Below are 27623 nucleotides of genomic sequence, written 5' to 3' on the forward strand. Positions count from 1 at the left end.
GATCATAGATACTCTGACATTCCAACTTGCTGAAAGGGAAAAACACAATGAAAAGTTAGAATGTGAAATTGTGGGACTTAGAAAAGATATTGAGAAAACAAAATCTCTTAGTCTTAGATTTGCTAAAGGATCTGAAACTTTAGATGAGATTATCAAAGTGCAGTGTCTCCTCTAATCAAGACAGGTCTTGGATATACTAAAGAAGCATCTCAAGCACAGAAGCCATCCATCTCCAAAAGTTCTATTGATGCAGCGAGGAGAAGTGAACAGGTTGAAAATCGTCAGCAAAGGCATAAAGCAGATCACCAGGTAAATCGGGGTCAATCTACTTCAAGGATGAACAGAAGCTACAACCAACCGCAGGTGAATAATTCTCAATTTGCCTCAAGAATGAATGCCAATGGAAACTACAATCACCTGGTCGATAGATTTGATAATCACAGGAATTTCTTTAATGGCCAATGTTTCTCATGTCATAACTTTGGACACAAAGCTACTCAATGTGTTGCCTACAAGACCATCATGACTAGAGAAGCACAAAATCAAAGGAGTGTGACTGGGATCATGACGAGGTCCTACAATAACTTTTCTGCTCTTGAAAATGAAATAGAATTCTCTATTTGTAACAACTTCAGTCATGAAGATTCTGAATGCAGGAGTCAGTTTCGGCAAACATCTCAGAAGGAGCAAGCTTCATTGGGTCCCAAAACATGGAGAAAGAAAGAACCGCAACCAGAAAGATGTGGTATAACCTTATATGCGGAAGGACAGGAAAATTAGTGGTACATCAACAGTGGATGCTCGAAACATATGACAAGTGATAAAGAAAAACTCCAGTCATATAGTGCCTTAGAAAAGGAAAGGAAGGTCTCATTTAGAAATGACACCCCTACACTCATAAAAGGTAAAGGCTCTGTTCTTTTAAAAGAAAAGGTCAAAGCTGGAAATGTTATGTATGTTGATGGCTTAAAGCATAATTTGTTGAGTGTTAGTCAAATATGTGATCAAGGAAATGAGGTAGTATTTCGATCAAATGGATGTATTGTTCGTGAGCTTGATACAGGAGAAACAGTGATCAAAGGCATAAGAACTCCAAATAATTTATATATACTCAAGGGAGGACAGCAACAATGCCATCTAAGCAAAAATGATGAATACTGGCTATGGCACAGAAGATTGGGGCATCTAAACTTCCCTCAGATAAGGAAAGTGTGCAAATATCAGGTTGTTCACGATCTTCCTAACATCAGAATTTCAAAAAATACAATATGAAAATCATGTCAGTTTGGTAAGAAAACCAGAACACATTTCCCTGAGAAGGAAGGATCAGCTAGTAAGCCACTTGAACTTGTCCATACTGATTTATGTGGTCTATCAAGGAAAAATTCACCTCATGGAGAAGAATACTTTATATTATTCATTGACAACTTTTCTAGGATGTGTTGGATAGGGCTTCTGAAGCATAAAGACAAAGCCTTCGAAAAGTTCAAAGCTTTCAAAGCCTTGGTTGAAAATGAATCAAATCGCAAAATCAAATGCCTCAGGTCTGATCAAGGAGGGGAATTTACCTCTGATGATTTTTTCAACTTTTGTGAAGAACATGGAATAAGAAGGGAATTCTATACTGCAAGGACTCCTTAGCAAAATGTAGTGGTAGAAAGGATGAACAGAACGGTTCAACAAATGGCTCGTGCTATGCTTGAGGAGTCTGAAACTCCTGCAACCTTTTGGGGTGAAGCTACATTTTCTACCGTTACTATTCCTAACAAAACAAACGTCTGGGTAAACAACACTCAAACTCCTCATGAACTTTGGTATGGTAAGACTCCTACCGTTAAATACTTCAAAGTTTTTGGAAGCAAATGTTACATCAAAGGACTGATGAAAAGCTTGGCAAGTTTGAACCTAGAGCAGATGAAGGCATTCTCCTTGGTTACTCTTCTTGAAGTAAAGGATATAAGTGTTATAACAAAATACTTGGAAAAATTGTTGAAAGTATTGATATGGTGGTTGATGAAGCAGGCAACAATCCAAAGCAGATAAAAATCGAAGATTTTGAAGATGAAGAGGACTATCCTTCAACATCAAATCAGACTAATGCTGAAGAAGAAACTTATGAGGCACCGAAGAATAGATAAGGGTAGAAGAAAAGACTCCATCCAAGTATGTCCAGAAGAACCATCCAGAGACTCAAATTTTGGGGCAGAAAGAGGTAGGTGTACAAAAAAGAATAACTATTACAGAAGCTTTAAGCTATCTAGCATTGCTCTCCTCCATCGAACCATGAAATATAAGTTAATCATGCAAAGATGAATGATGGGTCAAGGCCGTGAATGAAGAACTTGAGCAGATTGAAAAGAATAACACGTGAGAATTAGTTCCTAGACCTAATGATAAGAATGTCATAGGGACCAAATGGATATTCAAAAACAAGCTGAATGAAAATGGAGATGTTATTAGAAACAAGGCCAGACTTGTTTGTAAAGGGTATGCTCAACAAGAAGGTATAGACTTTGAAGAAACTTTTGCACCGGTTGCCAGACTTGAAGCCATAAGAATGTTCCTTGCTCTTTCTAGCTTTCAAAAGTTCAAATTATATCAAATGGATTTGAAATCTGCCTTTCTAAATGGAGACTTAGAAGAAGAAGTGTATATTGAGCAACCAGATGGATTTATCCTTGGAAATGATCCAAAACTTCTATGCAGACTCAGAAAGACTCTCTATGGTCTTAAACATGCTCCAAGGGCTTGGTATTATCGTTTGGACAAATACCTCCATCAACAAGGTTTTTCAAAAGGATCAACAGATATCAATCTATATATAAAAATTGACAATGAAAAATTGCTAATACTTGTTTTGTATGTTGATGATATCATCTTTGGTAGCAATGAAGAAGCCATGAGTCAAAACTTTGCCTTGGTGATGCAGAAAGAATTTGAAATGTCCCTGCTTGGTGAGCTCACATATTTTCTTGGTATATAAGTCCAACAAAACAAAGGCAGTATCTTTCTATCACAACCAAGTACCTCAAGCAGATCTTGAATAAATATGGCATGGAAGATTCGAAACCAGTATGTACCCCTATGGTAACAGGATGCAACCTCAGCGCAAATGATGAATCAACAGTAGTACATCAACCAACCTATAGATCCATGATTGGTAGTCTGCTCTATCTGACAGGTACCCGACCAGACATCATGCATGTAGTGGGAATAGTTGGAATATTCCAGGCTATTCCAAAAGAAGCACACCTTCAAGCAGTTAAAAGGATTTTCAATTATCTTCAAGGAACACAAAACTATGGCTTATGGTATCCTAGAGATACAGATCTGACACTTCATGCATATACAGATGCAGATTGGGCAGGAAGCATGGATGATAGAAAAAGCACTATTGGTGGTGCATTCCTTATGGGGTCCAGATTAGTATCTTGGTTCAACAAGAAACAAAGTTCAATTGCATTATCTACAGCTGAAGCAGAATATGTGGCTACTGCATCTTGTTGCACACAACTCCTTTGGATGATGCAAACATTGCAAGACATTGAAATCACTTGTACTCCACCTATCTCCATTTTATGTGATAATACAAGTGCAATCAGTATTTCAAATAATCCAGTCATGCATTCAAAGACCAAGCACATACCTATCAAATATCATTTTCTCCGGGAACAAGTGCTTGAACAAAAGGTCAAATTGGAGTATGTTCCCTCCAAGGAACAGGTTGCTGATATATTCACCAAACCACTACCCAGGGACACATTTGAATACCTCAGACAGAAGCTGGGAGTAGTTGATGCATCATCTTGCTATTGAAACTTATCTCTTTCAAAGAAAAGTAGTTGTACGCGAGTTTCATGAAGAACACCCGTGTACATATGCCTGGTGTTGTGGATACAGTCGCGTATATGAAGAAAAACAGTGGGCCAGGCTCAGGATGAAAATAATTTGATATGGGTCTAACAGAGACCATATGGCATAGGTTCAGGGGGAGCATATACTTCTAATAATGCATTGTTGGCATTATCTTAGAATATCTTGGTACAACGTCACAGTTGTTTTTGAGTCAAGTGGAACAGGTGCAGAGGGAGATCATAGTTGATGGTCTGGATGGTGATTGACAAATGTTGTTGATGATAGTTGCTGATGACTATCATAGCCTTGTCTTAGATATTTGGTCTTTATGTCATGTATTTATTTTATTATCAAGGTCATGTAACGACCTATCTTGTTTCCCCACTATGCCTGGGATGGATGATGTAATGTTCTTGCTTTATCATGTATAAACTTTTGGTGTATCCCCACTTGGTTTGAGTCAATCTTGGTATATCCCCACTTGGTTGGGAGATGGATGTATGTATGAGTCTTGGTGATAGGAAGTTCATTTATGAGGTATAGAGTCATGTTCTTCTTGTAGAACATCCTTTTGCAGACCTTGCTTACAGTCAGGGGGAGCATGAATAGCACACTTCAGCAAAGCAGAGATTTTAGCATGTATTCAGGGGGAGCATGAATAGCACTCTTCAGTAGATCAGAGATTTCAGCATGTACTCAGGGGGAGCATAACCCTTTGCTCTTGAGGATAAAGGGGGAGAGTGACTTGGGGTTGCCATCAAGTCCAAAGGGGGAGATTGTTGGCATTATGACACAGGTTTGGCACTATGACACAGGTGTTGTCCTTGATGGCAACTCACACAGATGACAGATCACAGTTCAAGCTCTTAGAATGAAGAAAAAGAGATATACGTAGGTTCCACTTAACCAAGACGCGTATACACATGGGATCGCCGATCAAAAGACGCATATGCGTATACATGCACTTTCACGCAAGGAAAAGTGTGTACATGTGGGAAAACTTGTTTTTGGTCCATGGTTTTTGGTCCTTGGTATTTGGACCTATGGTTCTGGACCATGGTATCTCGTCTGAAGTGTTGAACCCAGGTATTTGGACCCAGGTATTGGTTCTAAGTGGTTTTGGACCATGGTATTGAGTAAGGCCTAAGACTATAAAAGGGGAAGGAGATCATTAGGCAAAGGCACTCAAGGATTGAATCTTATGAAGAGAAATATCTACAATACTGGTCATTGGGTTATGGTGCATAGCTGGATCTGAATCAAGAAGGAACCTGAGCGCTAGAAGAAGGATAAGTTCTATTGATGGGTCAAGATCTTAAGGCTTGAAGAGAAGTATCTTTGTGTGATCTTGATCTTTTATATTTGGCGCATGTCTTGATCTATAAATCTGATGATCTAGGTATAACTAATGTCTGAATAGTTGAAAAGGATAAATTATCTTTTACAGATCTGTATGCAGGTTTAGCATAGCAAACGCGTGTGTACACGTTGGTTTGGTAATTCAAAACAGCGTATACGCTAGTTTACCTTAATATAGCAGCATATGCCTGTAGGTTCTACATATTGAAGTAGTGTACGTCTCATAAAATATGTTTTAGCTACTTCTGTTTATTGTTGCAGTGTTCTAGGTTCAGGATTGGTTCCTGGCTACTGTTACTATATTCTGGTTATAGCATTCAGAGAAGTGATTGTTTGATTCAGTTTTTGGTTGGTGCAAAGGAGATTGGTTGATGTAGATATATTTGATGTTTAATGGATCTAGTCTAAAAATTTATGAAACATGGTCCTTGGAAGAAAAGAGAAGATTGTAGCCTTCTGTAGGTCAGAACCTATGTACTAGTACATCAGCTAGTACAAGAGCTAAGGGGGTTGTAGTTCCCTTCCAGGAGAATATGGAGAACGAGAGAAGGTTGTAGCCTTCTGTAGGTAGAAGCCTACGTACTGGTATAAGACTGCACCAGTACAAAAATATTGTAAAAAGAAGTTTCTTATTAAAGGAAGATAGAGACGAATTGCAGTAGGTGGTTTTCACCCACATTGGGTTTCCACCCACATTGGGTTTCCACCTTATATCTTGTGTTCATGTGTGTGATTGCTTGTACTGTTTACTGCACTTGATTATTGTTTTATGGTTTTGATACATAGATTAAGATTAGCTAACTAAAATTAGAAGTCTGTAAGATATACGCAGTTTTTCTCTAAACATAGTTGCGTATATACGCAGGTTTAATTAACAGAAGTAGCATATATCAATTTGTTTATGGAAATGAAAAATTGTTAAATTGCTAATATTGATTCACCCCCCCTCTCAGTATTATTTCCAACAGAAGACACATTCTCCTTTCTTCCGCGCTAATTTCTGGCTTTATACCCTAGAGGCTCCTTTGTGTTGAGTTGTACTATTGCATTGAATTTTTACTATTTGCACCTTTTGGCCTTGAGCTGGCTTCACTTGGACTTGTGTTTAAGCCACTTATTTGACCATTTCTTCTACAAAATCAACCATGCAATCACTTAGATTCTGCAACTTGACACATCCTTTTACCTGTGGAAAGAGCATCCCTTTGAGTGTCCTTGGCCAATTTCACCTCCCTGCATTTGTTGGGTGTGGAGCTTGATTATCTTTTGTATTCAAAGGTATCGCCACATTGGACCCTAGTTCGAAATGGGGCGGCAACGCCGCCCATAAAATATTCGCTGCATGGGGGGTCCAGAGGCAGGCGGTTGCGACCTTTGGGGAGCCCCTCCCCTAGTAGGAGGTTTCGGGGGCAGTGCCCCCGAAGCTAAGAATAGATGTAAAATTGCTTTGTAAAAGTATAGTAATTTCTAGTCAATCTGGGTCATTCATTAGGCGGAGATCTAACGGTAGAAGTTATGTTTAATTTATGGTTTTTTGCCCTAGAAGGCAACCCCCCACTATATATGAGGGAATTGTATTGCGTCTATGTAGATCTGTATTCTCAGTGAGAAAGAGAGAGGAGATTGAGAGTAAAGAGGGTGTTACAGCAGATCTACTGTAGGTTGTATCTCTTCAATTTGTTGGATAATATAAAAGGAAGGACTGGTTGTTTCTCCGTGGATGTAGCCCAAACTGGGTGAACCACGTATATTTGTGTCTCTCTTGTTTTATGCGTTTTCTATGTTTATATTTCTACAATATTTTATGTGTTCCATTTCTCCGTAATATATAATTAATAACAATGCATTGAGCATAGGAATGTTCCCCTCCCAGGAACTAGATCATCTGTTTCTCTGATACTCATTCTTTCCACTGTACTATAGCATTCTTTTATTCTTTTTCTAGCTTAAAGAAAATGGCAAAAAAATTATGTATTCCAAAAAGAGCAGGAATGGGACAACATTTCCATATTTTGTTGGCAGCTAGAGTCAGTTGTGTCGTCCTTGAAAAAAGCACTCAAAATAAAGTTTCTCCTCCATTTGGGTGGAATTTAGTTTGACTTAGATGCACCTTAACCTTGTTATTGAGTCAGTACTCCTCCGATTGGTTACCTCTTCCAATCATATGGAGAGTTTTTTCATGCCTCCTACATGACAAACTTATACAGAGTTATCATATGTTTCCATATAGTCATCATTGAGTCGTGCTTTTGTTCAAGAGAAGTAAACCTGAGTTGGCCTCTATGCAGTGTCTCTTGACCTATTTTTCAGTCGGCCATCCCTGGTTGTCAATGTCATGTTTGTCATGACATCAATTATATTGGTCCTTTGCTCGTGCCAATTTGAGAAGGTCTCCATTGACTTCTTGCTGGAAAATCTTGTCCTTATCGACTACGACATATTGCTCTGAGGGCAGATCTAGAGCCGCACCCTGGCCCTATTTTCATTATTGATAGGACACCTTGTGCTCAGCATTGATCAATATCATGGGTCTTTGACTGAGTGGTTTCCCTTGTGTTCGACATCAGCTTTCATTATCACACATTGGGATTCGTGCAGTTCCTTGGTTTTCATTTGATCCTATTGGTGGATTCCTCGCCTTTGTGTCAGCTTTCATTATTGGTTGGTTCAGAGGGTTTCTATCATGCGCTAGCTACATCTTGTGTACACCAGAAATGTGCTTTAGTTGGGTTACTACATCTTTTTCGTCTAATTCCTTCCACATTATTGGCCTACATGTTACACTCGCGCTAGATTGATGAAGGATGCCTTAATGCCTTCCTTCTAGTAGATCTTTTCCTATCGACTACAGTTCATTTTCTTTAGGAAAAAGATATAGAGTCCATTTGGCAGTACTTTGGGGTTTGCAGTCATCAGTGGCAGATTCCTTCGCTATCGACAGTGGGAAACCATCATTGTCCCCTGATTGATAGATTCTTCCAGGTGTTCGACTTCAGCTCATGTATTCGCACTTGTTAGATTGTACTGGGTACCTTGACTCTCATTATCATTATCGGTGAGTAGTCCCACGTTTGTTAATGGTATACATCAATGAGCAGTAATCAAACAATTTCTCACGTGGTCGACTTCAGATCATTTATTCCCATTGTGTAGAAATGTACTGTGGTGGTCGGTGAAGACCTCGGTTTGCATCAACATGTTTTGGTTCACTTGTTAGTTGTTCCTTGCTGCTAGTTGACACCATCCACCTTATATGTTGCAGTTCTTCATAGCGACATCTTATATGTTGGCATCTGAGTTGCGATGTAGTATCATTTTATTCCATCATGTTCATTTGGTACTATTGGGATCAGTTTTTGACATCAGTGACCAACATCATTCATCGTCTTCTTATGTGTGATATTCAGACATTTATTTTTTGATCACGATCAGAATATCCATTATGTACTTTCAGTTTATTTATACTTGTATACATATTGGATCCGCTTGTACTTGATATGCAGACATGCTTTACTTTCTCTAAGCATGGGTATGCCTGCCTCAGACAGCAGTTTCTTTCTGATCTCTTTTGATGGCTTGGCAAGCTGAATTCTAGTGAAGTCCTTCTTAGTCTTGACAAGATTCTTTCCATACACTTAATACATTTCAGCCATCATGTACCCCTTCTGACCTCATATATTAGGGGGCATCTGTTATAACACCATTTACCACTCTTGGTATTTGTGATGCTTGGTTTATGGCCTAGGGCAACCCCTCCTCCTAGACTTGGTCCAAATATATAAAAAAACAATGTTTTATTCCCTATACGCTACTTTGCCCTGAGATAAAAGTGTGTACACGTGGGTCAGTCAATACCCAACCCACGTATATGTGTTAAAACACTTTAAAAAAATAAATTTCCTTAATTATGGGTGGATTTCACGGGTTTTAATTGTTGATTACCTCCTATTTCCCATGGATCAACTGTTTCCCAACTAAAAAACTAATTGGGAGAGGTATAAATACACCTCTATGGGAAGGCCTTATGGGAGAAGAGATAGAGTTATTATACTAAGATTATCCCTGAATAAGTCTGATGAATCCTTGTGCCTCATGCACTTCCCCAAGCTTCAGGAAACCCTTGTTTCCTTGATTATAGATATTCTCCCTTTTGCTTGAGATATCATGGTGTTGGTTATGGAAGAAGAATGTTGAAGGCTGGGATAGGACGAATATAGAGGACGGTTCCGCTTGGAGCCAGAAGAATAAGACTCAGATGAATTCTCTCCATGTTATTTATAGCTTACTGCAATAAAAGAAATGTTGTCTTGTTTTTGAAATTAACTATGTTTATGCATCAAATTACATTGTAATTCATGTATGAATGTTATTTTGATGTATGATCAATCACTTGTTTATATGATATAAAGTCAATTTCGTGAATATGCTTTACTTCTATACAGCTATGTATGTTCCAATTAAATGATTTTCAGGTTTGAAGAACATCGAGAGTTGCAGAGGGTCTGAACCCTGCAGGATCTACTCGAACGAAGGAAATCCGGGTACGGTCGCTCTCACGTAGTTTGATTATATAAGCATTTTTCCTGAGCTGTATGAGTGTTTCTTGTTGTAGTTTGCTTGCTCTGTTGGGGTTCTAACCCAAAGCCCTAGGGTACTTATTCTCGAAACAACCTTTCATCTTGTACAGAGTTCCAATCCAAAATCCCCGCATCAATACCAGTGCTCCCCAAACCATCTTGCAGGTATCTTTCTCGAACATAGTTTTTACACTTGCATCATCCAGCTTTCTTACAAAAATTAGATTTCTGGCCAATACAGGAATATGCAGAACACTCGGAAGTGTTCTAACCCTTCCACCTTGCAACTTCAACTTTACTTTTCCACGACCAACAATTCTAACCTTCCTATCATCCCCTAAGAAGACATCAACACCATTATATTTCTCATACTGGCAAAACCACTCTCTATGGGGAGTGAAGTGAAAGGATGCCTCTGATTCAATCAACCATGCCTCATGATCTACATGTGTACTTGAAGAAGCTAAGTATATATTTCCACCTTCATCTGAGGTGGTTTTTTCCTTTGCAGAAGGAGCATCATCAAATCCCTTTCCTTTGTCAGGAGCTTTAGATTTATAGTCCCTTTTGTAGTGCCCTTCCTTTCCGCATTTCCAGCACACCTTTACAGGTTTTCTTGGAGATTTATATCTCCCTCTAGATTTAGATCTCCCACTCGATGACTTATTATTGTTTATGTTCTAGGACTGACCTCGTACAGACAAGGCATCACCATTCTGGCCCTCCATATTTTCCCATCTCATCTCCTCCATCAGCAAGGATGAGACTATTTCATCAAACTGCAAGGAAGTTGCATTGCTACATATTGCAATAACCAAACTATCCCACGAATCTGGTATAGAACACAACAAACTGATGCACTTATCTTCATCCAAAATTTTAATATCAATAGATAATAACTGACTTACCATAGTATTAAATGCGTTCAAATGCTCTGTCACTGAGTCTCCATCTTTCATCCTCAAGTTATACAGATTTTTCCGTAGGAACAGTTTATTCACCAGGGACTTAGATTGGTACAAAGTCCCTAACTTGACCCATAAAGCCTTAGTCGTATCTTCCCCTGATACATTTAGCAATACTGAATCTGAGACACACAATCATATTGTGCTCTTTGCCTTCTGGCCTAACTTCTTCCATTCTTCATTGGACACTCCCTTTGGTTTAGTACCTGGATCTACTGCAATCCACTGATATTTATCTACCAACAAATTCTCCATCTTGAGTTTCCATAACTCAAAACTCTGACCATTAAATTTCTCAATCTCTATCTTTCCACTGCTCACCATCTTCTTTCACCACCAGAATTGATCTTGCAGATCTTCCACTAAATAGGGTCTACCACAGGCCCGAGCGAAACCCCTCAGTAACAAAGGCATCCCCTTGAAGCCAAAACAACTCCGATACCAAATGTAGGTTTTAACCCCGTACAGAAATTACCTGCATACGAATTCTAAAACACAGAAAATAAACAAAGCGAGAGCATAACACATAAAACACATATACACAGAGATTTTCCCCTGGATCCAAAAACTAGGACTACCAAATTGATTTTTCATTATGTTTCTTTCAATGTTACAATACATATATATACATGTTGAAGCATCCAATACCATGGACCGAAAACCATTGCACCCAAAACCACGTGCGAAAACCATACACAAAACCATAGGTAGGTCCACCCACCTAATATAGGGTCCCAAAAAAATTCCCCAGGGTGCTGCCCCGGACCCTGTAGAGGGGGGCTACCCGCCCCCCTCAAACCCCCTGTGACCCCTCCCCGCTACGCAATTGGTGCAACGAAGGGGGGGCTCTACCCCCCCTCTAACTCCCTGGTTAACTGGGGGCTAGTCGTGGAAAGAATATAACACAACCCAACAGATCCAAGAAATCCTCCATGCCAGTGACAGATCATCCCTAAGAAACCACATGCATTGCAAAACTAGTGAGGAAAACACACATGCAACTCGGTTCCTGCAAGCAAGTCTGATGTAGTTGTTGATCCTAATGCCCTCTTGCGCTTTCCTCCTCTTCCTTTTCCTTCTTGCTCCAAAAATCCAAGTATGCCACACCCTCCAAGAGTGCTCCAAGAAAACTCTAAGTATCTAAGAGTATGAGAGAGAGAATAGAAGAGAGATCCAAAACTAAACTAATCAAGTCTTGGCCACTGATCCTCATAAGCCTTTTTATTAATGAGGCCTCTATTTTCTTCATTTTCAATTATTTTCCTTCAATTTCCTCCTCACATGTAATGTATGACCTTTCACCTTCCTTTTCTCCTAATTTCCATTATTTTCATAAATAAAATGCAAATAAATGCCTTTTCCCATTCCAAATCCTTAGTCATTTCCTTTGCCAATTTCCTTAGTCATAATAAACTGAATCAACACCCACTAGGCTTTTTTCACCCACCATTCAACTTGGAATACGTGTCCCATCACCGTGGCCTTATATATATTTTTACATGGAATTTTCACCAAGGTTTTTACAGAACCCTCCCCCTTGGGGGAACACTATCCTTGGTGTTCAATGACACCTATAACCAACAAGACTATTGAAAACACAGCATACTTCCCATGGAGCTTTATAACATAGCTCGTTGCAGCATTTACAATGACCACTGCTAAAACATGACAAACATATCGTTTACTGGAGCTTTATAACATAGCTCATTATAGTATTTACAATAACCACATATACACATACACATTTTCTTCAACCAGAAAATAGCCATACTATCTATGGAGCTTTATAAATCTAGCTCAATATAGTATTTACAATAATGTACACATATACACATATATACATTTTCTCAACTAACAAATAAAAGGATATGATGCCTACATCTGCAACAAGGGAATCTAGAGGCTCACACCTCCACCCTCAAAGTAATACCAGGATCCACATAATTCCCAAGAAGCCCAAAATCCACTGCAAAGTGAAATGTGCATCCAATGTCCAGCACTATAATCTTGTGGCACTTGTCCTCTTAGCAAACAGTTATTGACTCATTGTTCTAGGGCGCACTCCCAATATGCATATGATTCCATCTAGTAATGCTAATGACCAAAAAAAATCCATTCGTGACCTTCCCTTCTCTACTACATAGTCCCTCAAGAATCTGATCACTCCTTCCATGCAGTCACTCACCTTCCAAGTTCCGTTGGCACACCTATCCCGGGCAGTCCATCCCTTGGCAGCGCTTCCTCGCATTGGCAGATACAAAAACCAAGGCATATATCTACCTCAACACATCATACCGGTCATAGCATGCTCATGGAAATCAATCGACACTATTGGGTAGCAGTGTCCCACAATGGCCTTGTTCCTAAATGCTTTACTAACATACTGCTGCATTTTCCAATTCCTTTTGTTGTTGCTACTAATTCTTGCATTTGATTTTGGCCATTCAATCGAGCTTTCTCATGAATTCCTGTTCCAAGCACATAATTTCCATTAGATTCAAAATAAATTGAAATAACCTCAAATCATACCTCATTTGTAGCTCTTCAATAAGGTACATTTGCAATCATGTTCGCTTCCTGTCACAACAAGTCATACTAGCATATTTGACCAAATAAACATGTATAAAAATATCTCATCAAGATAGCTCAAAGCATAACCATCATATATCAAAATCACAAATCACATGTAACCATCATAAAACAGAATCATAATTCACATGTAATCATCATATACTGGAATCATAAATCACATGCATAATAAAACTGAAATAATATATCGATCCTTACTTCCACCTTTGTTCTTATTTTTTACTCACATTGGATCGGTTGCCACATCCAACAAACACCCAGTGCCTTCTCCTCAACCAGGTGCACATATACATAGTGTGCATCACACACATATGACCACACACGACATACAACTCCATGCAACACATGCACCTACATCTGACATACAACACATACACCTACACCCAATGTATGCAATACAATACATATGACTACATCCAGTACATAACATAATACATACACTTGCACCTTGCATACAACACAACATAATACATCTATACCCAATGTAAAACACCACACAATACATTCACCTACACAATGCACATACCTAGTACCACATGCCCTCAACACAGCACATATTACATGCACACAATACCATACGTGCACTAGTACCATATGTACAACATGTACACAGTACCACTTATACACCGCACCACCTGCACAATGTGTGCACAGCATCACATGTACACGATGCCACATGCACAACGTGTACACTACACCACTTGTACAATGTGTACACAATACCACATAAACATAGTACCACATGCACGACATGTACGCGACACCACATGTACATAGCACCACATGCATGACATGTACACAACATCACTTGCACATAGTTCCACTTGTACAAGATGTACACAGCACAACATGCACACAATACCACTTGTACAATCATGCACACCACACCATATGTACATAGCACCACATGTACAACATGCATGCAACACCACATGTACATAGCATTGCATATCCGACATGTACATAGCATCATCTATACATAGCACCACATATCCAACACACGTAGACTACCATATGCATACAACACCACATATCCATCATGCACACAGTACAATATGTACATAGCACCATATATCCAACATGTACATAGCACCATATATACCCAGCACCAAATATGCAACATTCATACAACATTATCTGTACTAACACCCTATACATAACATTGCATAAGCAACAGGTACACACACTAAATATACACCACAACACATGCACACAACATCACAAATGCAACATGTACAACATATACAATATATACACAACGGTAGTACCACACATCCAAAAACACACTATCCTTACCAAGAAACCTTGCTTCCAATGTCTTATTCATGCTTATGCTAGCATGTCGCGGACCACCCTGCTTTCATTTTGTTGATGTATCCCTTAGTATAACCTCTCTATAACATAGACATAATATAAACATGTAATATCAACTCATGACCACATCATACTGACCTCATATATTTTCATGACTACTCTTCCCACTTCATTCGTCATGAACCAAGAACCTCTTCATTCCATTCACTTGCGTAAGCAATTATTCCTCCATAAGAACGATTCTTGATGACCCTGTCAAACAATGACATAGATACACACCTATATATATATAAGCATCATCATAATCATGGTCATAACATAATTACTAGATAACATAAGGTCTAGGTTACGAGAACTTCATTATTCATGCACAGCATTGAGAACAATCGTTCCCAACATAGCCAACCGTCTGACACCTCAGATCCATTTACTTTACCTTTTCTAGTTACCTTTCACATGTTTGTACTGCCACCATCCATTTACCAGTCATCCGACTATCATAGTCTTACCTTCCATTGCGCTTACTCATGCACAAAGCTTCATCTGTGTCTTACATTACCTATTGGGTACCACACAACTCTCCCACGAGCACCATTAACTTTCCTCTTTCCAACCAATTCCCAAGACTCAAAACATAAAAGGCAAGAACAGAAACAACAACAAGAAGACCATGAAAACCTAAAACAATATGACACCGCAACAAAGTGGCATAGCTATGCACCATACATAATAAAAATCACAAACCAAGTGCAACAATCGCAAAATACCAAAGCACAATACAAAAAATAGACACCATGACTCAATCCCCATGGTTCTCAAGGAAACTCAACCAAAACCTTCTTCAAGATTTCATGGAAACATCTATTTGCCATGAAATCCCCTCCATCATATTTCCATAAACATATAATTGTCAGTGTATAAATAAACATAACAATATATCAGTTACCTTATCTTGTTGTGCCAAGCACATTGTGTTGAGCTCCAGTATTGCAGCAATAATCTTGCAACTCCTAGGGATTCCTTCTTTACTTTTATCAACCTGGTAGTTCGTAACAAACTTGGAAGCGACGGTGCTGTATGCACAAGTAATAGCTCTTACTGCAGGCTGTCACTTGATCAACTGGCGCAAGTTCGCTAGGAGCTTAAGCCAACTTCTATGAGTTCTCAAAAGAAGCTTTTACTATGATGGAAGAAAGCTAACTCTACAGGGGCTATTCTACTTGCAGAAAGAGAAGGAAAACTGAAATGAAACACAAACCCTAACAAACCCTAGAAAACCCTAATTTTGCAAGAAAAGAGATGGAAACTACTAAAATGGGTGCCATTGGCTACTAAAGAGGTAAATCGCATTTCTTCAAGCTACTTCTGAAGAGAAATGAGAAGAAATCATCTTTTTGTACTTCTGAGTATTCTCATGTAGAATTATTATGCTTATGGTTTGACTGGTTGTGACTGTGCAGAGGTTTGGTGGCAAAGGAAGATGGAGTTGGATTTTCTGAAGGTGAGGAAGGTGTGGAGAGGTCCTAAGAAGTCCCTAGTACCCTTCTGGAGACTTCCATTGTGATTAGACTTCGAAAAATCACTCGCATGAACTTCTACAGGAGGCTGCAGGGGATCTACAAGAAGTTCTACAAGAGGATCTACAAGAGGAGGCAAAAAGTGGTTTTTGGAGGTTTGAAGGTGGAAAAATGATGGAAAAGGGGAAATGAAGGCTAGATGAAGGAGTTGAGGGGTCTAGGAATCTGTCAATGAAGATCATGAATGAAGGAGATGGTTGGATTTGTTCAAAGGGAAAGAAAACAACTTTGTAAAAAAACGCAAAAATTAGGGCAGATTGGCGAAATGAGTGAGGAAATCTTGAGAGATGAACTTGTACAGGTTATGCTATGGAGGAATGATAAGCTGTAATGTTCTACCAATGAGCTGCACACGTACTCCTCAAAACTGACCCAAGAAAGAACCAAAAAACAGAGTTTTGTCTATTTTAACCTAAAACTTGACCTAAAACCAGAGAAATGCCAAACAGAATTGTATGGATAGAAAATTATGCAAGAAATAAATGGTGAATGAACATGAAATGATCTAAGCATGTGAATCCAAACTAATATCAATTTCTCCAACTCAAAATATCACATTAGCAATTGCATTGGAAGAGCAAAGACTGCATTTTTGGTGGCAGTAGTAGTGCCTTGACCTCAAATCATGGTCCCAAGGAGGGAGAAAGGAGATCCAGACCTGCTGGTGGCATTTTTGGATCTTTTTCTGTTACTATAGCAAACTACTTAAGCAACCTGAAGCAAGAACAACTATTCTAACCATCAAAAGCAACCTAATTTAACAAAGCAAGATTTAACCTAAACAACAGAAATTATCTTATGAATGCAAGACAAAGAATATAAATAAACAAAGGAGGTGTTGTGAAGCTTGGGTTGGGCCCTAACCCAAGAGATTCAGCCCTCTAGAAAAGATCAATGCTGGTTCAAAACTTGGTTCATCTTCATTGATCAAAAAATAGCAGTTACATCACAAAACTATCTTCAAAAAAGAGCTAGAAAATGAGTTGAGTACAAGGCTGCACAAAAGTGTGAAAATATACTATGAAATGGCTAACCTACTAAGGCTTGAAACCTTCTTATTTATACAAGGGGGGACTCCCAACAGTCCTCCCAAACTTAAGGAACTCGGCTGCCTAGAACTGAAGATAATAGCAGCCCTACTTGACTTGCTTGGCTGCCCCTTGGAATCATCAATATGGGCCTTTGTACTCCCAGCTGCTGATGGAGAACTCGAGGAAGGGGTCATTAATGAAGGAGACACCCCTCCTATAAGTACTCAGCCCTGTTTCTTCGAGTTTGGCTACCATTTTGTTCATAAATTCCTAGTCCTTGTCCAAAATTGTCCAAAAAATTTGTAATAAACACTCATTAGACGATGTGGCAAAGTGATTATCCCCATTCACTCCACTGACATAAATATATTCAAAAACATGCACAAAACTATTGATAATGGTGGATTAAATGAAAATAATAGGCAAAATGAGCCCATATAGTTACCCATTTAGGGGGCTCATCATCACCCCCTGTTGAATGGGTTGCTCATCCTCTGAGCAACTAATCCAGTTCTTCATCTTTAATAGCTTTAATAGCTTCCCTGACATCCCAATCCTCTGATGTGATGTCTTCCTTTCTATCATGAAAACGTGCTTCCTGTCCACTTCCTCCCATTGTTTTTGTTCTTCCTCCTCCTTAACCCCTTCCAACAGTCCTAACAGTAATGGAGGACTGAACTTAAGACCAATCCAGTTGGCTTTCAAGTTTTGCATTGATTGTTTATATAGGGGCACTCTCATCATAGCCTCCCTCATTCTAGTTGGGGAGTGATACTCCCTGATATTTAGGCTATGTGACAATGTATTCCACCTTCTCATGCAAGCATGAAGGAAATCATCGCCAAATAATCTCTCCGTATCTTCAAAATGAGCGATAGCCTGTGCTTGTTCATCAACATAGTCAGGAAGAACTTGAGGATTGGCTGCTAGGTGTTGGTGGGCATAAATGAGAGCTAATGGTTCTGCTGGTTCTACCCTTATCATGAGGGGCTCACTTAGTTCCATTGTCATGATCTTCTGAATTTCCACTGCTCTCTATTCTTCATGGCTCAACCAAGCAGCCATTGCCATGAGCTGTAGGTCCCCCAATGCAGCATTTGGATCCCATAAATTCATGTCAGGGAGTGCCATATTGTGTAGGTAAAATTCTACTAATTTGGCTTTATCCTCGGCTGAACTATTATCACATAAATGCATAAACTGGCCATAATCTTGAAATGGGATTGTGCCCCTCTAGGCCAATGTTTTAATCTGGAATTGGAGTCACTGGTCTTTGAGATACAGTGCATAGGATCTAGCTGGTTGTTTGCACTACAAGGCTTCCATTGCCCAGCTGGCCATGCAGGCCATATGGGCTTCCTTTTCGTGCAACTGCTTTTTCAAAATCAGCACTTCAGTTGCTGCCTGAGATTATTTTTCTTGTTGTTGTTTCATTAGCGTTTCAACATCAGTCTGTGGTTCTTCTTCTTGTTGCTGCTTCATTATCTACTAGGGGTCCTTCTTGTTGTTGTTGCCCTTCCAAGATTGGCAACTTGTCTCCCCCTTAAGGTTCCCGTTCCTGTAACTGCTTTTTTAACAGTTCATTTTATTCCTATAGTTGGGCTCTTCTAATGCTATTTGTGTGTCTTACCATGCCCAAATCCCTTCTCAACTCTCTAAACTTGTTTTCCATGTGCCCTATATCTTCAACTCCTTTAGATTTAGAAATCTGCATCCAGGTGTGTGTCCTAACCCTTTCTTTTTCTAATTCGAAGAAAAGAGGCACAGTGAATTTTTGTGGGATGATCTTCCCACTTTCTAGAAGATTGTAATAGGAGCCTAAATTAGGTTGAGGGCTTGGCTCAGGTATTTCTTTTGCCTTTCCTTCCTCTTGTGACTGTTCTCCTACCTTCTTTTCCAATTTCTCAGTTTCTTTTAGCTTGGCCAGTGTCTCCTGTAGACAGGTTTGTGCCTCCTGTAGGACTGCTTTGGAGTCTGTCAATATGATTCTTTCCTTCCAGGTGGAGATTTTGGGACTCCCTCTCTCGTAAGTGATAGAGAGTTTGGAGGTAGGTTCCTCCTTTTTCTCAGGAGGTGCATCATCAATGATAATGGGTTCTTTTGATGGTGGCTGGGCCTTGCCCACCTTAATCCTGGTGCTCCTCTGGGCTTTGAAATACATAGATGTCTATCTTTTTCTCTTTCCCTTTTGCTTAACTGGAGTGCTCAATGTAGCAAGCAGAGCTATTGCTTCCCTTGCCAATGTCTCAGGAGACACTTCTTTTTGCTATTTTTCTTCTTCATCCTCTATAGTTTTTCCTGTGTCTGTTGTTTCTGTTTTTTTCTCTACTATCTCCGGTGGTGTTTCCTTGTTTTTGATGTTGTTTTCTTTTCTGCCTTAGGTTCAACTATGGTTTTGTCAAGATTCTCCTCTTCTTTCTACTTTTCCTCTATTTCTCCTTCTATTTGAGTGTTTTGTGCCCCCTCATGAACGCCCTTCTCAAGTTCCTCTTTCTGCTCCTCCTCTTCACTGTCAGATGGGCTAAGGTCATCAGTCAAAGTTTTGATGTCATCTTCTCTAGACATGTTCCTGAAAATTTCCCAAGCTATGGGGATGGTATATGTGTGTAGTGCATCTTCCACCAATAATTTAATGATGCCATGGTGGGCCAGCTGGTCTGGGACCCCTTGTTACCGGGAATAGTGTCTATGCAGAACTGCTAATCCCACTAAGTCTAGTAGCTACCCTAGAAACAAACAAAGTAAAACTACTTTCGTTTCCCTTTATGAAAGATAGATGAGAGAAGAATAAAAGAGACCAACCTCTATCTTGCGCTTGGTTCTTTGTTCGATTCCTCTCTCTTCTGATAGTCCTTTGCTACTTGCTTTCTTATGTACCCAGCTTCACAGAGTACATGTAGAATCAAAGCAGCACAACACTATACAAGAACATAGATCTATTATCATAAACAATTTAGGATCAGATGTAAATTGACCATACAAATGCATAAAACATGAATCACACAAGAGTATGGAGGAAAACTTGAATAGCTTTATTGATAATCAAGAAAGAGCCAAGAGAGTTACAACCAATTTTTCTAACCCAGCATCATCCTCTCAGCAAGTGAGCCCTTCTTCACCTCATGAAAATCTTAGATCACCCAACACTATGATGTTGCCTCAAGAAACCAACAGCAATTCCTTACAAGATGCAAAATTCCAGCCTCTGGATCTCTGGGATGAGGGATTCATATATAGATGTCTGCAAGGGAGATGAGTCAGCTTGTGATTTGATTAGTGTCTTCCCTCTGATAGTTCTTGATTCCACTTGGAGATTGATGATCTCTTACTCATCCCTGGTCGAATTCAGAGAGGCAAGTTTCACAGGAGAAGTTTCTGAAAGATTCCATGCTTCTCCACCTTGCGGATTGACCCTGCCATTTGTCTCGTCTTGCCCATCGCACCACATAGAAGGGTTTTTTGAAATGCAACGCACCTACTGTGTGTATTTAGGTGGGATGCAACACACTTTGCCTATGGAGCAGGTGAAATGGTCCAGTTTTGACCAGTTCTGAGTAGTTTTTCATGGATAACTTCTGGGAGAAGCTATAATCAGTTGACCTTGTTCTTTTAGGGGTTGGAACAACACCTTTAGGGACTTATGAGCCCTTGGTTTATGGACATTTTATGCTTGGGGTTGCAGTGCCCAAAAATGTCTATAACAGTTGCCCCCTAAAGCATGAGGTTGTTAATATTTTTGATGTCGGGTGAAATGCTTTATCATGAGGATCCGAAGTTCTTTCAAGCTGGAAGGAGACCTATAATAAGATACAATACAATACATTATCTTTATAATATTTTCATGATCTAGCTGAGGCGGGCATTCCCATGCTCAGCTTTATAAATTCATTTTCATGTACAAAGGACAGACAATCGTCTGAGTGTAGACTGATGATTCTGGTAGAGCCATCATCCCTTAGATTGGATGATTATCTGTGCAGAAATGATGTACATTCGATGTATTTATTTTCCTGAATATATATCACAGCCCGAATGGATGAAACTAGATCTGGGGTCTTCAATCTCGTTCGATCTTCACTCAAAGTACAAGTCGATCCATGTGAGAGATGTTCTGGGGTCGAACATGGAAAGACATCGCCTGATTACCAGCCAATGATGTAAGTTGTTAATAGGCGCAAGAGGAATCACCGATAATGATAATGATCCTCAAGGTACTGCAGTACAATTCACGTGGTGTGAATAAGGGACTTGGCGTTGAACACCACACAAAATCATTCGCTCGAAGGCCATTGATGTAAACCTGTCGCTGGAAGTGAGAAACTTGCCATTGAGGCATGCAAGTTTCAAAGTACTGAAAGGGGTGTTCCTAAATCGACTTCTTGGATAATGAGTTGGTGTCGACAAGAAGTGATCCGTCATAGGAGGGCCTTAATGAATCCCACGTCGATGACACGGAACGGAGCAAATGATTTTAATGGAGGTGAAAACGATCTGGTGATATAAGGTTCAGGGTGGCGGTCATAAAAGAATGGAGAGTAAATGTATTGCAGCGGGTGAGACACAAGTGGATTCTCTGAGTGACTTCTCTTGAACATATCGGCGACACTAACATGATGGATTGGTAGCATTAACCCCAAATGTGGATGGTGTGATGTGACCATGGTGATGTGACCGGTGAATGAAACAACCCAACCCAACTTATATGCGGAGTGAAAGTGTCATGTTCAAGAGCGACTTGCTACCAACAAAGTTTCTTCAAGTTTTCTTCCCAATTTTTTCCCCAGTCATTACTGACCAGTACCTCTTTATTTTTGTCAAGCTTGAGGAGGATAACATATGCTTGTTCTATAATTTTCCCTTCGGGCAAACCCATCGCTATGTTTTAACGAGCCTTGCGATAGTGAAACTCGTTCTTGTCTGTTATGGACAAGTTTGTTGCTATTAGGTTTTAACGAGTTTAACGACAAAGATAACTTGGTCCTTTTCAATTTTAGAGAGTCTGAAAAGGGACGTAAAGGAAACTCCAAAAATCCTTTTTCGTCATCTAATCCCTTAGGTCCGAAAAAATATAAAACAATACAGAAGGGATGAATTTTCGGTACTTTTAATGAGCCGAACAAAATAAGCACTCGACCTTTTTGTGTAATAATCCCTCAGGTCCAAAAAGATTAAAATCTAGAGGAGGGATAGCACTTCCGGTCACTTTAACGAGCTGGAGAGGCCAATGGTTCGGCAATCTTTTCATGTTTTACGAGTCAGTTGAAAAGAGCTTAAAGGAGACTTGTCTTTGAGGAATGAGTGATAAATTCACGTAGCAGCTGATTCCAGGTAAGGTTTGGAATTTCCCAATCACGGCAGTGTTACAAGGATGGCTAATAGGATCACTCTTTGCAGTTGTTCCTCAAAAGGGGTAAACAATCAAGTGGAGGTGAATGATCGGCCAATACAAAGTGGAGGTGATGATGAGAACACGACCAAGGCTTCAAAGGCTGAAGTACTACATTCACGATGGTTATTTACCGGAAATTGGTTCCTTTTTTAATGAGCTTAAACGCTGGGGGAACATCTGCTCATTGCTTATGTTTATTTTTTAACGAGCATGAAGTCCGCGTTAAAACTGCTCGATATAACGGTCATTTCTTGACTTTACCATTAATAGCTTTGTTCCTTCAAAGATTGTACTGCATGCTCAATTGCTTCATCAAACTAGTTAGAAATGAACAATATATGTTTGAAAAATGAGTTAAGACACTAATATTTTACTTGAATTATGGAAAAAGTAATTTAAAAGTGCTTTTACCCCTCATTTTACCATTTCATTTGAACTTTGGCTTGTTGGAGCTTTGGAGGTGCTTTTCCACCTTGATTTTCACCAGCTGATTTCGGGAGATTCTGTGGACGATTTTTGGCGTCGTCTGGACCATGTAGGAGCTAAACTTGAGCTCTTTCATTTCATCTTTTCCATTTTGCATTCTGAGCTTGATTTCTGGTTTTTCTAAGCCTCTGGGGTTTGAAAAACTCGCTCTGGCCCCATCGCACCCTTTCTGCATCGAAAGGTGCATTGCATGTTGGCCTACTCACTGGGCAGTTGACATGCAACGCACCCAAGACTAAGCTGGAGGTGCGATGGGTGCAAGGAGGGAAATTTGTGCACAGTTTTTAATGGAAATTTTTGCATGTTTCTCACCAAATCAGAATCTAACTCTTCTCTTGTTTACTTTCAGAGATTTATTGGAGTAAGATGACTATCACATGGCGAGAACGTGAGCATGAAGAAGAGGACATGCTTGCTTTACATGATCTGGTTACAGTAAATGCACTGCGGAACTGTGGCCTGTTGAAGTTTTTCCGCATCTTTAGCATGAGACAACAAATCAACTTGCTACAGTATTTGCTCGATGCTTGGGATCCTACCAGCCAGGTATTCTAGATTTGGGGCAAATCCATCCCCTTGACTGTAGTGGACATTTATTTTTTGACCGGCTTATCGAGGCAGGGTGCCCCTATCTCTTTATCAGGTTCGACCCGTGGAGGTGAATCTGTGAGAGATTGTGTTCGTAGGTATTCCAAAGAGGGATCTCCGTCGAGTAAAGATGGCAATATCATCATTCGATATGTCACTGGCAGGTCTTTGAGGACCATTCTGTTCACTTTTGGTAGGATGGTTGGTGGTGCGGCTCTCCATGTGGCCAACCGGTCTTATATGCAGTACGCCTTGGAATGTCTTGAACCGAAGGTGTTCAACTGGTGTGATGCAGTACTCCTTGTGATGAAAGAACAGTTGACCAAGGTGAAAAACGGGAGATTGAAGAACTTTGGGTATGGTTCTATTTTGACCGCCTTCGCCTTGGAAAGGATACCACTGATGCAGCCGCAGTATATTGCACTTGGTTTACCTCCACCGACCGAACCACGGATGCAGAGATGGGTCGACCACATGTCCAGACATGCTGGTCAGTCTCAGATTTCTTTTTTTGATACCTTCTTCGGGTGGTTCGATCATCAGGAGATGGTTTATTCCGAGTACCCATATGCTGGTATGGACTTCCGGGGTGACCCAGATTTGATACTGCCGGCTAGCGAGCAGTGGGGTGCCATTGGTAAATTCTTGACCATATTTCTGTTTGTCATTTTTCTTTTATAATTTCCTTGTGCTTTATTCTGTCAAGACTAATCAGAACTCATGCGCTCATGCAGATGTTGGTCTTGTTCGGCCAGTAGTACGCCTGAGAGGGCCAGCCGCCGCTCTAGCAGGTGAGACTGTGGGAAGGGCTATCCTTCGCGACCTTGATGTGGCCGAGACTCTTTTAGCATTATAGGACTAGGTGGAGGGCCTCACTCTCGGTATTCCAGATGCGAGGACTGACGAGCTGCCCCTGAGGTTGCAGCGACATACCACTGGCGTGCCAAGTCGATGGACTAGGCTTTTACGCATGATTGCACAGGCGGTGACTTGTTATCACCAGCATCATTAGACTAGGGTGCCCCCTAGCGTTTTGAGTTTTGGGTCATTTGACCAATTTTGTCTTGGTTACAGAACATTATGTGTAAACCATAAACAGTTATATATCTATATATATATATATATATATATTTGATTTTCGGAGTTTTATCTTGGTTAAATTATATGATCCACATGCAAATATTGATGAAATGCTTCTTTTTATAAATGTTGCAAATGTCTATGTAACACATAATTTGCCAATGAGTCAGTTAATGTGTTTAAGGTTCTAGAAATATGCTGATATTGAATAAAATCAAATTGCCTTTCCAAAATCTTGACCCTTAGGAACATGCGATAGATAGCTGGATTTCGGACGGAGTAGATACCAGTGAGATGTAGTATGACGAGCTGTGAGTCTAGTCTGACGACCAGTCAGCATATGCCATGTGTGATGGCATCAAAGAGAAGTTCTATCAATGTGTTATATTCAGTGATGTTATTCGTTGATCGACCAATACATACCCCTCTGAAACTTACTAACTCACCGCTTGGATCAAAAATGGCCCAGGCTGCAGAAGATAGGTTCTGTGAACTACGACTTGCTCCGTCGGCATATCCAACCAAAGATTCCAATAGGTTCGACATCTGCAACAAATGTAAAAGTGGATTTACTTGACCAAAACAAATACTTTAGTGAAAACAAAAATGTAACAAACGCATATTGATTACCATACTGATTATGCATAGTAACGCTTCAGGTACAACCCGTTACGGGGTTGCGCCAGTGGAATTCCGTCATAATCCATTGACTCGTAGGCTCCTTTTGCTAACACTCATTTAACAATATAGGGGCCCATCCATAAAGACTTGAATTTACCTGCTCCCAACTTATTGGATTCTTGGTCATAAAGTAAGACCAGGTCACCTTCTGAGAAGACACGGGGTTTGACATTCTTGTTGAACTACGCCTTGACTCATTTCTTATGGGCTTCGTTAGCCAAAGCGGCATCACAACGGGTTTCATCCAATTGGATTAGTTCCAAGAAATGAGCCTCCTCTTCTGAAGTTCCGGGGAGAAGGTCGATTACGAGTTTGAGGGACGAGATTTCACACTGAACTGGTAAGATTGCTTCTAGGCCATACACTAGTTGGAAAGGTGTAACCCCAGTTGCATTCCTTACCGATGTTCGGTATGCCCACAAGGCTGAGTACAGGATCAGGTGCCAACTCCTTTTGTGGACTCCAATCATCCTTTGCAGCATGCGCTTCAGGACTTTGTTGATTGCTTCAACTTGTTCGTTGGCCTGCGGGTAATATGGAGTAGATCTGTCGTGAGACAACCCTAATTTGGCAGCTAATTCAGCCATCATGTGATTGCGAAAATGCGATCCATGATCTGTGACTATAGCTTGTGGAACGTCGAATCTGGCGACTACATGATTGAAAAAGCAAAGTGCAGCTGTTTCACTAGTGTTATCTAATGTAGGCATCGCCTTAGCCCAATTGGTAAAATAGTCCACTGCGACTATGATATACCCATGCCCCCCCGGTCGAGGTGGGGTTACATGTCATGAAATCGATGCCCCATTTGGCGAATGGCCCAACATCAACTATTGGCTATAGAGATGTGGGTGGTCTTCTGGTTTTTCTATCAAAAATTTGACAGGCATGGCAACTTCTGACTGTTGTTATGCAATCTTTGAACATTGTTGGCCAGAAGTATCCTGCTCGTAAAACATTTTGCGATGTAGTGTAACCGGATTGATGCCCCCCACACGCGCCTGAATGGAAATCATTCAGGACTTTTTCGGCCTCCTCATGGGTGAGGCACCTCCTTAGAACTGTATCGACACCACAACGGTAAAGCGTGTCACCGACGATCATGTAGTCTTTTGATTGGTATCGAATACGTTTTTGTTCGGAGCGGGAGGTATTAGGCCTATATTTTTGGGTTTGGAGATAAATGATTATATCTCCATACCACGGATTGATTGAAGATATCAAAAACAAAGATTCATCCACGATTTTTTCCTCGGATGTTTCATCGTTGGACGACGATGGGAGATCGCATAATAATTCTACGAAAACCAGGGCTTTCTTTGACTTGGATTTTACAAATTCTAGATCAAACTCTTGTAGAATTGCTATCCATTTTGAATATTTGCCCCCCAGCAACTATCGCGACTGTTGGGTATACGACCAAAGTCCCACATTGACTAGAAGTGGGGAGGATCATGGGTATATAAGGATGGACAAATATCTCCATTGGTATGAGGCCTTTTGGGGGTAAGTCCAAAAGCAAATCCATGGGGGCTGAGGTCCAAAGTGGACAATATCATACCATTGTGGAGATATGTGGTGTCTAGAGTCCTTACAAGTGGTATCGGAGCCATGCCCAGAAGTTAGCCAAGTGGATGAATCCTCGGAATGCCAAACGAAGGTGGTGGGCCCCGGTAATATCACGATGGATCCATGGATGAGCTCGGTTAGACAGGCGGTGTGCTCCGGATTCTTCATGGACGTGTCCTAGTCCCAACACGGTCAAGAGGAGTTGACCTGGGATAGAGCAAGCTCTCGAGGCAGGTCGTGCTCCATGTAAGGCGTGTGCTTCCAACGCATTGGAGCGGAGAATCCTGGTTGGTAGAGAGTGGACGGATGGATAATTGTTTGAGGGGAGGCTCGATGGTCCTTTGTTCGAGGGGAGGATTGTTGGGTATACGACCAAAGTCCCACATTGACTAGAAGTGGGGAGGATCATGGGTATATAAGGATGGACAAATATCTCCATTGGTATGAGGCCTTTTGGGGGTAAGTCCAAAAGAAAATCCATGAGGGCTTAGGTCCAAAGTGGACAATATCATACCATTGTGGAGATATGTCATATCTAGAGTCCTTACAGCGACAATATATAA

The sequence above is a fragment of the Pinus tabuliformis genome, chromosome 3_1 (genome assembly GCF_031772625.1).
Source record: "Pinus tabuliformis cultivar Carrire ecotype Pingquan chromosome 3_1, CPIR1, whole genome shotgun sequence".
NCBI lineage: Eukaryota > Viridiplantae > Streptophyta > Pinopsida > Pinales > Pinaceae > Pinus > Pinus tabuliformis.